The 16495-nt window shown below is 50.5% G+C and overlaps 1 long non-coding RNA gene across 1 annotated transcript; it reads left to right on the top strand.

Moving 5' to 3' along the window:
- Positions 1–6482: 6482 nt before the first annotated feature.
- Positions 6483–7322, top strand: LOC146398743 (uncharacterized). Its single transcript, XR_014820016.1, has 3 exons — positions 6483–6617; positions 6935–6986; positions 7197–7322. It is a non-coding gene; the product is annotated as an uncharacterized LOC146398743 (long non-coding RNA).
- The last annotated feature ends 9173 nt before the right edge of the window (positions 7323–16495 follow it).

Below are 16495 nucleotides of genomic sequence, written 5' to 3'. Positions count from 1 at the left end.
GCCCCCTAGGCCTGTGAGGTCTTCGGCGGAAGCGCCTTTGCAAGGGCCCTACCCGTGCAGCACGGCCGCGGGGCTCAACCTTCCCACCAGCGTGCACACCAGTCCCAAGCGTGAGGAGGACAGACGCGGGCCTTGCGGGTTGAAAACGAGCAGACCACCTTGAGGAAATCTGTTTATTCGAGAGCAGGGAGGACCGGTAGCTCACTGCTGCGGCTGATACGCCCACCTCAGAGCAGGAGGGAAGCCAGAGTATCCAGCCCAGGCCGCTGTGCCCTCCCCGGCCTTGCCCAGAGGCACCGACCTCAGGGTCCATACTCAGCCGGCAGGGGCACAGTCGCAGGCTCCAGGTTTGCCGCAGCCGCCTCCTCCCTGCTGACCCCAGACCTACTCCGACACAGCAGCGGGGAGCAGACAGCCCCCAGCCAGAGCCTCGGCACCTCTCACCCTGCAAACAGGCATTGCCTCCAACTTGTCCCCAGACCCAACATGCATTTTCCTCGGGAGTAATGTGGGAACTAGTAAAGCACATTTAACTCGTCATCGCCTTACCCTCAGATTTCCACGGTCAGAATTTTCACCAATTTCTCTCGAGTGTCGCCTTAGTCTCTCCGTATATACCGAGAGACCTACATAGAGATAGGTAAATAGAGCTTTTTTGCAAAATTCACACCGCATTGCCCCGGTTTGATTGTTTTGTTTTTAATGTCTTAAGCCCTTTCCCCAGGATGGTCCATAAATGTTTGCTGAAGGCCTACCACGAGCGAGCGGGGCATTGTCCAGGTGCTGGGGACATGGGGATGGTTGAGCAAAGCCTGGCCTTCATTCCCTGGGGGCGGGGGACAGCGTGGACACGGGGCGCACCCTGATTTATCTGCAGTAGCCCCGCAAAATGAGCTGCTTCCCTCTGGAAAGGGATGCCGGGGCAAGGCACACCTGCTCAAGCGCGCAGATTGGCCCCGGCCGTGGAATGACGGTGGACCCCGGCGGGGAAGGCGTGGAGGAGACGGACCCACAGTGGCAGACACCTCAAGGGCGGAGGAACTGTCCTGAGCCGTTTTGCACGTTTTCCTTCACTAATTCTGCAAGGTGGGCCCTACCGGCTTCCCGCGTTGCCGCAGGAACGCGGGGGGTCGTGCGGGGGAGGGGCGGGAGGTGCTCTGGGGGACGCTGGTCACTCACTAGCGGCCGTGACCCGGATACCCGCACTGGCTCCTGCCCTCAGTGACCGCCGTGCCAGAGCGCCAACTGACATGTGCTGATGCTGCGACAGCTACGAATGTCAAGCCGTTTCCTGCTGCTCCCAGGAAATGGACGTGAAACCAGGTCCCCCGCCGCAGCCCGCCCTCCCCCAGCCGCCTGGCGCCGCGACCGCGCTTGCCCAGCGCGCCCCCTGGTGGCGGGCCGGCGCCCTCACCGCCGCTGTTTTTCACCAGGAGGCGATGGCGCGATAGAGGTGGTTCATTTTAGTGATTGTCTACTCACTAAAGGAGCCAGAACGCGAGTTGATGGCGGCCATCGGTCGCGGGGGAGGGGGGCTTGCTTGACCCAGGCCCTGTGTGCCCAGCCACCGTGGCCCCTCCAGTCCAGGGCTCATAGTTTACATGAAGCTGGGAGGTCAAGTGTCCGGCCTGCTCGCCCTCCCCACACCATGACCCCCTGAGGTCAGCAGGGTAGACAGACAGACCTCCCTGTGCCTCTGTCAGAGTCCTGAGCGTCCTGGAGGGTGGACAATGCTGGGCTCGTGGAAACCCACCCCCAGACAGATGCTTCGGTGCTGCCCTGACACCCTTCGCACAGACAAACGCAAAGCTCACTCAGACTGCAACACCCTGAGGCCAGTGCCCAGTGTCCTCCAGTGTCCCCATGTCCCCCATGTGTCCCCAAGCACACCCCCTACGTCCCCGTGCCCCCCACCCCATGTCCTGACCAGGGAGGACCCCAGCATTTAAGTCAACAAGACAGTTATGTGGGCTGGGCGGCACGAACCCTAATTAGGTCTGGCTAGATGCCCCCCTGCCCCAGGTCCCCCTCCATCTGCATGCACTTGGGACCGGGCTTCAGAGAAGTAGGATGTTTCTGTCGGTCCCCCCTCGGGTCCCAAGGCTTGATGTGGGCTCCTGGAGAGGGTGGGAGGAGCAGTTGTGCTGACGGCCCCGAAGCATGGGGAGGGAGCAAGCCAGGAAGGCACAGTTCACCTACCACTGGGCCCTGGGCTGCCCTGCCCAGGCGCACGGCATGGAGGAGGGCTGACCCTTGCATCCTGGAGCCACGGTTCCTGATGGACCTGCACTTGTGGGCTCTTAAGTTATGTCTGTCTTTTCTAACTCTGGGCTCCTAAAAAGTCCTTCGAACTTGATGAAAACCTCTTGTGTGTGAACAGCCTTTCTGCCAACACTAAGGAACCACCCGTCCTGCCTCTTTCGCCAGCTCAGTACGAGGCAGCCCTTCTGGATTCCAAGACGCTATTCGTGTGTGTGTGTTTCATGCAGCAGAGAGTCTTCCGACTGTGATCACGGGTTGCAGAGATGCTGGTTCTTAGCGGACATTCGGCGCTGAGCCCGGTGTGGCGAGGCGCACGGCTCTTTCCCATTCTTATGAAGCGCGGGTGCAGCCCCCGCTGTGCCAGGCACTCCTCCAGGTGCTGGGGGGCCGGGAGCAAAGAGAAGATGTGAAAATAAGGGCACAGCGCCAGTGTCCAGCAGCTCGCAGCCTCACCAGCAGCCCTGGAGCTCAAGGATGCAATTTACCCCAAACAGTGGTTGCCACAGGAACGGAAAGCAAGAGGCCCTGAGGCCAATGGTCCCAGTCCGGCTGTTGAGAGGCGGCTGTCAGGGACCCAGTCTACCAATCCTTGTCCTCACTGAAGAGGGAGAAACGGGATGTCCTGAACGGTATTTGAGAGAACAGCTTGAAATCCAACAAAAGCAAGGCTGGTGGGTGAGGAGGCAGCTTGGCGGAGGGCCAGCACCCCCACCCGCACCCTGTGCCCCCAGGCTCTGTTTGTTCTGGCCTCAGCCAGAGCCCCACTTCACAGCTCGGGGACAGCAGCCAAACTTTTATTGGTTAAATAGCACTGAGGGCCAAGTTTGCTAAAACAAAAAACAGTGGCCCGGGGCCAAAGAAGGCTTTCTGGAACTGTTTTCCACTTTTCCTCCAAGCAGCTGGAGGTCCTGGGGTGGAGGCTTCATGGGGCTCAAGCCTGTGAGACCAGGTCCTGACCCAGGAGTGAGGCCCAGGAAGGTGAGGGGGACAGGCCCTCTCACGGCCAGGGTCTCGGGCGAGGTTGAGGGCTTGAGAGCTGGGAAGGAGAGGGAGAGACCGCTGGCTCCCCGAGCAGGTGGGAAGGGCGAGCTGGGAGCCGGCTGGCTTCCCCCCACCTGGTCCGCTGTCCGCCCTCTGGGGGCTGGGTGGTCCATGTCCCACTTTAGGAAGTAGGTCCTTTGCTCGCACGGCCCCTCAGGAGCCTGTCCCCAGGGCACCAAGACACGGGTTGGTTAGTAGTTCACGTGCGACCGTCAGGACCGAGAGAGGACCATGTCATCCGAGGCAGGGGTCCTCTGCCCAGGGTCTCTCCAGAGCCCAGGGGCTGGGAAGGGAGGTGGGATCCAGCCTTCGGACACCACAGCCAGGGGATCGTGCTGCACGTGCTGGGGCCACCAGGGAGCAGGCAGTGGGGCTGAGGTGCCGGGTTCCAAGAGCCTTGAATGCCGGGCAAGCAGGAGGAACTCTTCCCCAAGCTGGGGGGGCACGGCGGCGGCATGGAGCCCTTCAGGGACGCCCAGCGCTGACCACTCCAGGGGACACTGGCCTTCCTGGTGAACCTCACAGACCAGGTGGGCGGGAGGGTCTGACCCTGGACCATCTGGTCATGTTCTTCAAATTTTTTCTTGGGTGTAACTTTATCGCATTAAAATTAAAGTGCAGTAAACAGCATGTATGTGAAATGTGTCGTTAGATCGGTTTAGGGGGTGTGTTTGAGCCCAGAACCTGTCATCATTTCCATCATTTCAACGGAGCCAAAACCTGATTGACCATGTGTAGTAGATCTACTTCTTTTTTTAAAAAAGGTACTTTTGAAAGGAAAATTGCAAACCCTTTTTTCCAAGTTTGGTCCTCTGTCCTCCTCCCACATTTGACTCAGCTCCATCCATTCTGTTTGTCTCAGAGTTTCCTAAAAGATCAGCGGCACCTCTACCACATGACCCAGCAGTTGCCTGGAGGGTTAATTATCCTGGAGAAGCAAAAATTTACATGCGGACAAATCCTGCACATAAATGCCCGCAGCAGCCCCAAATGTGAGAGCTGAAGCTGAAGCCTGGAAACCCCAGTGTCCTCTGTGGTTGAGCAAGCCCTGGTCTGTCCCGGGAGGGACCGAGTTCGTCGCCCTGACGCCCCCAAAAGACAGATTATCAAGACAGAGGAGAAACCAGGCGTTGGGCAGGACAGCACAACAGGTCCCCTGTGGGGCTGAATGGTTTTGCATCCTGAGTGTGGAATTTGACACAACACAAGACAGAGCCCAAGCCGCACACGAACCTCCGTCGAGTGAGCGCCGTAGTCTAGTTAACGAGGGGGCCAACAGGGAGCTCCTGCTCACCCTAATTTACTGTTGTTGTCTAAGTTTCCACCACCCAGGAAGCTGAGTGGTGGTACGTGGGACCTTCCTGTACTATTTTGCAACCTCTCGTGAAGGGTAATTAGCTCAAAAGATAAAGCTAGAAATGTAAATACTTAGGGCAAAAAATGTGACAAAAGATACATAAGAGACTTACACACTGAGAATGAAAAGCACTGCTGAGAGGAACGAAAGAAGACCTGAGAAGACAGAGGTAGCGAGTTTGTGGCAAAGGGATGATTCAACACTGTTAGCATCGTCGCGATGCTGTCTCCTCAAAGAGATCTGTAGAGCCAAACAACCCCAGTCAAAACCTGCAGCAGGTTTTGGGTAGAAATCCTAAAATCAAGCTAATTCCAAAATGTGTATGGAATGCACATGACTTAAAGTAGCCAGAGAAAGCATGAAAAAGGATAAAGTTGGAGAATTTATATTACTTGATTCTAAGGTTAGTTTAAGCAACTGTGATATCACCACTCTAATAAGACAGAATAGATCCCAGAAACAGACCTGCTCGAGGAGCTCAGCCGGCTTTGACAACGGGGCCGAGGCAACTCGAGCAGAAAGAATCATCTTTTCAGAAATGACACGGGACTGTTTGGACCTTCATGGGCAACAAAGCAGCAAAGTAAAACCCTCAAAACCCTTGCCTCACTCCAAGAAATCACATGAAATTAAACAATTTCAAAAATTAAGCTGAAATAGATCTTAAATCTAAGTGTGTGAGCTAAAACAATGAAACTTCTAGAAGAAATATACACTAAAATCATAGTGACGTTTCCTTTGGAAAAGATTTCTCAAATATGATGCAAAAGTGTAAACTATGTGGAAAATACCAATCAATCAAATTTCATCAATCTTAAAACTTTCCCTTCAAAAGGCACCAAAGAAAATGAAAAGGCAGGCAACAAGGTAGGAGAGAATATTTGCAAAATATACATCCAACGAAAGGCTTTTATCTAGAACGTATCAAGACATCCTACAACTCAGTAAGAAGAGAAACAATTCAATTTAAAAATGGGCAGAAGATTTGAACAAACACTTCACCAAAGAAGATATGTGGATGGCCAAGAAGCACAAAAAAGATGCAGGACGTCCCTAGTCTCAGGGACACGCAAATGAGAGGCACAGGAATTGCCGCTACAAACCCCCTGTGCAGGCGAATGTTTAAGAGACCAACAGGCACGTGCTGGTGGGGACGTGGGCAGGGGCTCCGCAGAGTGGGCCCGAGAGTGAGACAGAAGCCTCCTCCGAAAACAGTCTGGCAGGAGCTGAAAAAATTAAACCAGACTTTCCATTTCTAGGTATGGCCACATGAAGACTGGTACATGGAAGCCCATGGCAGCTTTTAATAGCCAACATCTGGAAGCCACCCGGGGTCCACTGACGGGAGTGGACGTTACAGATCCACACGCCCGAATGGATCAGCACTAAAAAGGAACGATTTATTGGGTGCATCCGAAAACGAGTGCTCGGCGTGAAAAAGGCCCGGCAATAAAAGCATACATTCATATTTTTCCACTTACAAAAATCCAGAACATGCAAGTTAGTCTGTGTGATGAAAGGTCAGCGTCCCCAAGCGAGAGCGGCAGGAGGGCAGCCGCGACTCTGCGGTGACATGCGTTCGTGATCGTCTTACTATGGGGATGGTTTTACGGTGTGTCTGGATGTCAAAATTTACCAAACCGTGTGTCTTAAACATGTGCGTTCTGTTATATTTCAAATAGATCTCCAAAAAAGCTGAAAAGTGGACAGAAACCCACGACGAATGGCAGCCAGCTGTGGTGTGAGGGACTTAGGTCAGCAGAAGGCCGTGGGTCTCTGGGGACAGTGACACCATCTCACTCCTTGAGTCCTGCTCGGGTGGGATTGGAGAAGGAGGTGGACGCTGGTCATACCAGTGACACTCGCTTACTTCTGGAAAGTGATAAGAAATCACAGAAGAGCGACAGTCTCTCACTGCCAAACGCCCTGCAGCCTGCAGAGAGCATCCCGACCCCAGGTAAGGGACCCCACCAGAGATGCGCCTCCCGCCTGAGCGGCTTCTCTCTCATCCTATGGCCCTGCCCTGAACAAGGCCCCATCCTGCCTCACCTGGACAACCCCGCCCACAAACTCTCACCTGGACAACCCCGCCCACAAACTCTCACCTGGACAACCCCGCCCACAAACTCTTACCCCAAAAGAGTGGCTACTGGGAAGTAGTTACTGGGAAGGCAGGACAAGAAAAGTGTGACACAAAGTGTTCTCTGCCCCTGGGCACACCCCCCTTCAGTGTGCTCTGTGAGTGTCGCCACACTTCTGCTGGGTCCCCCACAGGACACAGGAACGCCGACTTAGCCCCAAAGCGGTTCCTTCGTGGCGCCACAAGGTAACTCCTCAGGAGGTGAGGATAAACGCCTCTTTTCTCAGTCCTGTAAGGGGTCGGGGGCTCGCTCCTCATCTGTTGGACTATGTGAACTGTCACTTTGATGTGTGACCTTCGTCTCACTGTGATTTGACCTCTAACGGGAGAAACAGTCTCAGGGCCCCAGAGACAGTCTCCCGGCTTATAAGGTTCAGGCTTCCATTTCTCTCTTAGATTCACTACTGATGCTGCAAAGAGAGTCTCGCAGACATCATGTTCAAGGGGAAAGAATGCAGCTTGATCCCAGCCATGCGAAGGCTCCAGACGGCCAAGGATTCCTTTTTGGCTTGACAGTCTGTCCTGTGAATCCACTTTGCTGATGGGGGACCCCGGCCTGGCAGGAGCAGTGCCCCCCTCCCAACTGTGCTGCTCCCACCTGGGCAGGGCCCTCAGGCAGACCCACCTCCCTGGCGGGGCACAGCCTGGGGCACAGGGGGCCTCAGGCAGGGGTGGGTAGAACTTCCCCCAGGGACACAGTCCCCCTCCCCGGGCTCTGTTCCCGGGCTGCAGTGGGGGGTGGGGAAGGGGAGTGGAGGCTGCTGGCCTGGGGCGGGACCGCCTCCTTGCTTGGCTGAGCCCCAGCGTCTGGTTGGCGATTGGGTCTTTCCAGCCGGGCTAGTCAGGCCAGGATTGAGCACCTTCTGACTTTGGCCCTGACTGCTCCCTAAGCAAGCACAGCCTCTCCTTGGCATGCAGCCGTTCCCTGTCCTGGCCAGAGCAGTGGGGCACGGTGACCTGGGGAGTGTGGCATTCAGCGTTAGCATCCGTGGTCGCAGAGCACAGTGGACCAAGGCCAAGAGCCCTCATGGGAAGCTGGCACTAAGCTCCTGCGGGGAGGGGTGTCCGGCACATGGTGATAGGAGCCCAAAGCACTTCCTGTGTCATGACCTCGTGGGGCAGCCTCTGGTATCTGCTCACAGGTGAGACCGAGGCTGGGAGGCCCAGGAGCAGGCGTCTCGGAGGCTGTCGGCCCGGCGCTTGGAGGGGCTGGGCCCCCTGCTGCTCCTCCTTCTCAGGTCTCTGCTCCCGGCCGTCGCCCCCAGCTCTGGCCTTCGTTTCCTTCATCAGCCCTGCTCGCCCCTTTCCTCGTGCACAGCTGGAAACCCGCGGGCCCTGCACCTGCACCTGCACCTGCGCCAGTGTTCCACCCTGCTTGGTGCCCCATCAAGCCCTGGAAGCCCCCCCCACCACCCAGTCGGGTGCACTGCAGCGCAGGCCCTGAGGTCTGGCAGGGACCCGCCCCACGCATCCTCTGCCCGGGGACACGCGACCCACAGGCAGCGCTTAGCAGGATAAACAAACGGCCCATTTCCCTGTAACTGCCTGAGCCACATCTGGAGCTAAGGTTTCGCAACATCTGTTCCAAGAACCTCCAGAGTTTTGTGGGTACACGTTCCTCCACGGGGACCAGGCTGCGTGAACAGCCCCCGAGACTCCCCGGGCGGCTGGCGAGCTTGGACGTCGAAGGCTCTGAGCCCTCGGGCTGCTGGCTGGTGTCAGTATGTGACGCCACGCTGGCCTCAGGAGCTGGAAACTCTGGCAAATACACACATGACCAAACCTACTTAGTCATCACGGTAATTACTGTAGGTCTCACTGGAGCAGCAGCGGCTGCCTGGCGCGTGTGCTCCCTGAAGGCAGGAGGGCCACCTGTGGGTGCGGGACAGCACCCAGGGGTGGGGGTGGGGGAGGGAATGGGGCAGAAGGCCCAGCACCAGTCCCTGGCATTGAAAGTCCCAGACTGGGGGCGAAGGAGGGCAAGCGGGGACTGCTGATCCGAGGAAGCACCGCCGTGCAGGTTGCAGGGTCCTGCCCCCAGACTCAGGGTCAGCTCCGGGCTAAGGGTCAGTGCTGCCCCGCCTCGGCCCAGACAGCAGGCCACCCGCACTGGCCCCAGTCACGGAACCGACGGCCTCCCTGTCGAGTGAGGTGCAGGAGGTATGTTGACCCCACAGGAGATGGGGTGGCTCTTTGTCGGCAGGATGGTAAGTGTGACACTCGGGCCAAGCTCTGACCTTGCCTCAGGGGTCAAAGGCCCAGGGACGATCCCCAGGAGATGGCCAGGTGTCAGAAGAGTTGCGGGGGCAGATTCAAATTGTAGCATCTTCAACAACCTCGGCCTCGAGGGCCAATCTGGTCCCTGCCGGCTCTGATGGGCCATGAAGCCGGAGGAGGGGCAGGAAGGGGAGGCAGGTGTCGGTGGTTTGGTCTGTGCACTGAAATAACCGCGATAAGCTGATAAGCTGCCATCACCGTGTAGAGACAGACTCGCTCATAAACCTAAGGCTTTCTTTTTACTTTTATTTATTGAGGTAAACTTTGCATAACAAACAACCATTTAAAGTGTACGTGCACTTACATGTCTCTAGTTTAAAATGTTTTCAAAACACTCACCCTGGAAAAACGCCCCAAACCTTTACTAATCCCTCCCTGCACCCCAACCCCAGATGACCACCGACCAGCACTCTGTCCCAGAGGACTGGCCTGCCCCGGGCATTTCATGTAGAAGGTCACTACGATGTGTGACCTTCTGTGTCCAGCTTCTTTCACTGAGCATGAGGTCTTCAGGGGTCATACGGTTTGTAGCACAGGTCTCCTACTCCATTCCTTGTGGCTGAACACGCTCTCCTTGCGGGGTCATACCGTACTTTGTCTATCCGCTCACCTGCGGGACGTTGGCGTCGTTTCTAGGTTTGACTGCTGTGAACATTCGTGTGCAAGTTTCCGTGTGGACTTACGCTTCGTTTCCCTTGGATGTACACCTAGGAGCTGAAGTGCTGGGTCACAAGATCATTGTACATGTAATTTTTTTAGGAGCCACCAAACTGTTTCCCACAGCAGCTGCATCACTTAACTTTTCTACCAGCAATGTGTGAGGAGTCCTAGTTCTCTACATTTTCACCTTGTTTTGCTCTAAAAAAAGTCACAACCATCCTTGTGGATATATGGTAGTATCCCACAGCGTTTTTGTTGGTGTTTTGGTTTTGCTTTTTGCTTTTTAGGGCTGCACCTGTGGCATATGCACGTTCCCAGGTGAGAGGTCCAGCAGAACTGCGGCTGCTGGCCTGCAGCCCAGCCACATCACTGCGGACTCCGAGCCACATCTGCGACCTGCACCGCAGCTTATGGAGACACTGGATCCTTATCCCACTGAGCGAGGCCAGGGATCAAACCCACATCCTCATGGACACTAGTTGGGTTCGTAACCTGCTGAGCCACAGTGGGAACTCCCTCATTATGGTTTTGATAAGCATTCCCTTAATAACTCATGATATTGAACATCTTTTCATGTGCTTGTTGGCCATTTTTATATCTTCTTTGGAGAAAATCTTGATTCAAATTCTCTTCCCATTTAAAACACTGAGGTGTTTGTGTTGTGGAGTTGTAAGTTTTGTTAAGTTTGGAGATTAAACCCTCATTCGAGATGTGATTTGCAAATAGTTTACACTATGCTGTAGGTTGTCTTTTCACTTTCTTGATAATGTCTTTTGATGCATGAGTATTTTATTTTATTTTATTGTCTTTTTTTTTTTTTTTTTTGCCTTTTCTGGGGCCGCTCCTGCGGCATATGGAGGTTCTCAGGCTAGGGGTCTAATCGGAGCTGTAGCCACCAGCCTACGCCAGGGCCACAGCTACGCGGGATCCAAGCTGTGTCTGTGACCTACACCACAGCTCACGGCAACGCCGGATCCTTAACCCACTGAGCGAGGCCAGGGATCGAACCCACCACGTCATGGTTCCTAGTCAGATTCGTTAACCACTGAGCAACGACGGGAACTCCGAGTTTTTTATTTTTATGAAGACCATTTTTTTCTTCTGATATCTGTGCTTTTGGTGTGAAATCCAAGAACCCACTGACAAATCCAAGGTCATGACATTTTACTCCTGTTTCCTTCTAATATTTTTATAAGTTTTCACTCTTATATTTAGGTCATCAATCCATCCTAGTTAATTTTTTTACAGTGAGTGAGGTGGGGTCAGAAATTCATTCTTTTTTTTTTAAACGGCCATGGCATATGAAGGATATCAAACTGGCACCACCACAGAGACAACGCCAGATCCTTAACCCACTGCACCACTGTGGGAACTCCCTCCAAATTCATATTCTGTGTGCAGTTATTCAGTCGTTCCAGTTGTTGAAGAGACTATTTTTCCCCCATTGGATGATCTTAGCACCTTCCTTGTAAATCAATTGGTTCTAGATGTTTGTCTGGAATCACAGTTCTTTTTAAAAAAATTTTTTTTTTTGTTATGGCCTCATCCAAAGCATATGGAAGTTCTCAGGCCAGGGATTGAATCCAAGCCACAGCTATGGCAACACTGGATCCTTTAACCCCCTGTGCTGGGCCACTGCAGTCAGATTCTTAATCCTCTGTGCCACAGCTCTATTCCATTGGTCTATGTGTCTGTCTTTATGCTGGTAACACACTATTTTGATCACTATAGTTTTGTAGTAAGTTTTGATATTGGGAAGTGTGACTTATCCATCTTTCTTCATTTTCAGCACTATTTTGGATATTCCAGCTCTCTTATAGTTCCATACCAACTTAAGTATTGGCTTTTCCATTTCTGCAAAAAAGGCCATTGTAACCTTTGCAATTTTTGTGTGTGATGGGGACTGCCCTGCATTTGTAAGTCACTCTAGGACGTATTCCGTCTTAACAGCATTGTCTTCCAACCCACGTGCATGAATGTCTTTTATGTTTCTTACAGCGATGTGTTGTAGTTTTCAACACACAGGTCTTTCAACTCCTTGAAAGTGTTATTCTGAGGTGTTTACTCTTTTGGATACTATTGCACATGTTTTTTGGGGGGTTATTCATTGATGATGTCTACAGACACAATTCATCTATTGGTGTTGATCCTGTAATTTTGCTGAATTTGTTTGTTAGCTCTAGGGGTTTTTTTTGTGCGTGTAAGTAGATTATTTGGGATTTTCTTTATATAGAACCATGACATCTGAAAATAGAAACAGTTTTTCTTTTTTTTTTTTTTTTTTTTTTTTGTCTTTTTGCTATTTCTTGGGCTGCTCCTGTGGCATATGGAGGTTCCCAGGCTAGGGGTCCAATCGGAGCTGTAGCCACCGGCCTACGCCAGAGCCACAGCAACGCGGGATCCGAGCCGCATCTGCAACCTACACCATAGCTCACGGCAACGCCGGATCCTTAACCCACTGAGCAAGGGCAGGGATCGAACCCGCAACCTCATGGTTCCTAGTCGGATTCGTTAACCACTGCGCCACACGGGAACTCCTGAAAATAGAAACAGTTTTAATTCTTCCTTTCCAACTTTTATACCTTTTGTTTCTTTTTCTTGCTGAATTGCTCTGACTAGAACTTCAGTCCAAGGTTGAATAGCTGTGTGGAAGCAAGCATCCTTGCCTTGTTCTTGATTTTAGGGTGAAAACTTGCAATCTTTTACCATTGGGTATGATGTTAGCTGTGGGTTTGGGGTAAATAAGCTTTATCGTGCCTTCTATTCTTAACTTGAAAGTTTTTTTATCATGTAAAAGTGTCAAATTTTGTCAAATGCCTTTTCTGCATCAAGATGACTGGATTTTTCCCTTCATTTTTTAAAGTTTTATGGAAGAATAGTTGATTTACAATGTGGTGATAGTTTCTGCTGGACAACAAAGAGATTCAGTTATACACACATCCATTCTCTTTCAGACTCTTCTCCCACATAGATTATCACAGAATATTGAATGGACATCTCTGTGCTCTACAGCTGGTCCCCGTTGGCCAGTCATTCCTTAGACCCCAGTGTGCACATGCCAAACCCAAACCCCTGTCCAGCCTTCCCACCCCCCACCTGTTCCCTTTGGTAACCATAAGTTTTCCGAAGTCTGTGAGTCTGTTCTGCAAATAAATTCATTTATATCCTTTTTTTTAGATTCCGCATATAAATGAAATCGGATGGTATTTATCTTTTTCTGTCTGACTTCTTTCACTTGGCATAATGCCTCAAGGTCTGCCTATGTTGTTGCGATGGTTAAGTTTTCATTCTTTTTTAGCAGCTCAATTGTATGTCATTGTACAGATAGTCCCTGACTTGGTGGTTTGACTTACGATGTTTTAAATTTACGGTGGTGTGAAAGCCATGCACATGCAGTAGAAACTGTACTTGGATTTTTGAATTTTGACCTTCTCCTGATGGTGATACGAGCCATGATCCTCTTGTGACGCTGAGCAGTGGCGGCAGCTGCAGCTCCGCATCAGCCGCAGGACCACGAGGGCAAACAACGGACTCTATGCCCAGACCACCATTCTGGTTTGGACTTTCTGTGCAGCATCCAATAAGATACATGGAATCTTCAACAGTTTATGATAAAATCGGCTTTGTATTAGATGTTTTTGCCTAGCTGCAGGCGAATGTAAGTGTTCTGAGTACACTGAAGGGAGATTAGGCTAAAGTGTGAGTTGCGATGTAGATTAGGGGGTATTAACTCATTTTTGACTTACGCTATTTTCAGTTCACCGTGGGTTTATCAAGACATAATCCATTATAAGATGAGGAAGATCTATACATATATGTATATATGCCGCATTTCTTTATCCATTCCTCTATTGATGGACACAATTAGTTTTCTTATACTGGTTATTTTAAATATGCTGCAATGAACATAGGAGTTCTTTTGAATTAGTTTTATTTCTTTAAGTGTAGGTGTTTAGAGCTATGAATTTCCCTCTGAGCACTATTTTTGGTTGTGTTTCATAAGTTTTTGCTATTTCATGTTTCCATTTTTGTTTTTCTATAAATATTTTCTTAGAGAAATTTTCTATTTTCCCTGGTGATTTCTTCTTTGATACATTGGTTGTTTGACTATTTTATTTAACTTTTACATATTTGCAAATATTCCTCTTCTCTTTTCTTTTTCTTTTTTTTTTCTTTTTTCTTTTTTCCTGCTGTACAGCCTGGGGATCAAGTTACTCTTACATGTATACATTTTTTTCCCCACCCTTTGTTCTGTTGCAATATGAGTATCTAGACATTGTTCTCAATGCTACTCAGCAGGATCTCCTTGTAAATCTATTCTAAGTTGTATCTGATAACCCCAGGCTCCCGATCCCTCCCACCCCCTCCCTCTCCCATCGGGCAGCCACAAGTTTATTCTCCAAGTCCATGATTTTCTTTTCTGTGGAGATGTTCATTTGTGCTGGATATTAGATTCCAGTTATAAGTGATATCATATGGTATTTGTCTTTGTCTTTCTGACTCATTTCACTCAGTACAAGAGTCTCTAGTTCCATCCATGTTGCTGCAAATGGCATTATGTCATTCTTTTTTATGGCTGAGTAGTATTCCACTGTGTATATATACCACATCTTCCTAATCCAATCATCTGTTGATGGACATTTGGGTTGTTTCCATGTCTTGGCTATTGTGAATAGTGCTGCAATGAACATGTGGGGGCATGTGTCTCTTTTAAGTAGAGTTTTGTCTGGATAGATGCCCAAGAGTGGGATTGCGGGGTCATATGGAAGTTCTATGTATAGATTTCTAAGGTATCTCCAAACTGTTCTCCATAGTGGCTGTACCAGTTTACATTCCCACCAACAGTGCAGGAGGGTTCCCTTTTCTCCACAGCCCCTCCAGCCCTTGTTATTTGTGGATTTATTAATGAGGGCCATTCTGACTGGTGTGAGGTGGTATCTCATGGTAGTTTTGATTTGCATTTCTCTTATGATCAGTGATGTTGGGCATTTTTTCATGTGCTTGTTGGCCATCTGTATATCTCCCTTGGAGAACAGTCTATTCAGGTCTTTTGCCCATTTTTCCATTGGTTGATTGGCTTTTTTGCTGTTGAGTTGTATAAGTTGCTTATATATTCTAGAGATTGAGCCCTTGTCCATTGCATCATTTAAAACTATTTTCTCCCATTCTGTAAGTTGTCTTTTTGTTTTCTTTTTGGTTTCCTTTGCTGTGCAAAAGCTTTTCAGTTTGATGAGGTCCCATGGATTTATTTTTGCTCTAATTTCTATTGCTTTGGGAGACTGACCTGAGAAAATATTCATGATGTTGATGTCAGAGAGTGTTTTGCCTATGTTCTCTTCTAGGAGTTTGACAGTGTCCTGTCTTATATTTAAGTCTTTCAGCCATTTTGAGTTTATTTTTGTGCATGGTGTGAGGGTGCCTCTTCTCTTTTCTTGTTGATTTCTAGTTTCATTCCATTGTGATCAGAGAAGATAGTGTGTATATTTCAAAATTTCTCAAATGTACTGAGAATTGTTTTCTGACCTAACATGTGATCTATCCTGAAGACTATTTCACATGCACTTGAGCAGAATGTGTGTTCTGCAGCTGTTTTCTGAGTGTTCTGTGCACGTCTACTTGGTCTAACTGGTCTATAGTGTGGTCAGTCCTCTATTTCCTTCTTGATCCTTTTTTGATGTTCTGTTACTGAAAGTGGGGGGATAATACTCTTTTTAATCTGTTTAACAAGTGTTTGTTCTTCAAATATTTATCAACCCAATAAATGAATTCACAGTGAGTAACATGTGTAGTCACTGCTACATTCAGAGACCAATTATTATTCATACATATCACAATGTCTCTCTCTGCCCACAATGTATCATGAAGCAAATATAAGAATGGATTGCCCAGGCTAGCAGGGTGGGAGAAACCTGCCTACCATTAACAGTGCATCAAGGCATAAGGTCCTAAGGGCTATAGAGAGGTGCTGATAACTAGCACTGCAACTTTAAAGAACTTTCAAACCCATCAGGAGGATCATTTGTTCTGTCAGGAGCAGATGCAGCTGCTCAGAGCTGAGGGTGGGCAGGCCTACAGGAACTTGGGAGGACAGTTCCTGCACCAGAGTCAAGGAGGCAGCATGTGGGGTGTGCTGTCTGCAGGGAAGCTGGATAAGGACAGAAAGCTTTTCCAAGCCCTCAACAGCTCCCATGTGCTCTTGGCTAATGAGCCTCTTTCCCAGGACAAGAGAAAAAGAAAATTCGAGAAACATTTCAGGATGACTGCAGGCTTCCTGGTGACAGTAGGTTCTCCTGGAGCAGAGCCATCTGCTCTGGACTCAAGGCAGCTGGGGACGATGATGAGTGGCAGGTAGGTCACACTGGGACAGTATCCTCTCCCCAGGGAAGCACAGTGGAAGCAGGTCCTTGGATGAATTTGCCACTAACTGTGAGACCCTTTCTGCCACTTCCTTGGACACACTGCTGCTCTGTCTCCTTGACTCCCCCATCTCCTTGCTTCAGAGCCCGGTCAATTTTTAGTGCCCGCCACCCCCCCCCCCCAGGGCAGGGGGAGGGCAGCAAGTCACGAGTCCTGGCCGCATGTGACTCACAATCAGAGTTGCATGGTGTTCTCTTGAACAAGGGGCAGGTTTAAATGCAGAGCCACTTGGAGTCGGGTGGGTGGCTAACGAAAGCAGGAGAAACCCCATTAACAAAGATCCTGGCGTCCCTGAAGGAATTAGGTGAGTTAATTCTGCCCGCATCCATCTAGGAAATTAG

Source organism: Sus scrofa, chromosome 11, assembly GCF_054392235.1.
Source record: "Sus scrofa isolate SSC_HxYL_T2T_F1_AM1 chromosome 11, Sscrofa_HxYL_maternal_Yorkshire_Landrace_v2.0, whole genome shotgun sequence".
Classification (NCBI taxonomy): Eukaryota; Metazoa; Chordata; class Mammalia; order Artiodactyla; family Suidae; genus Sus; species Sus scrofa.
This window is presented reverse-complemented; position numbering and strand designations above follow the sequence as displayed.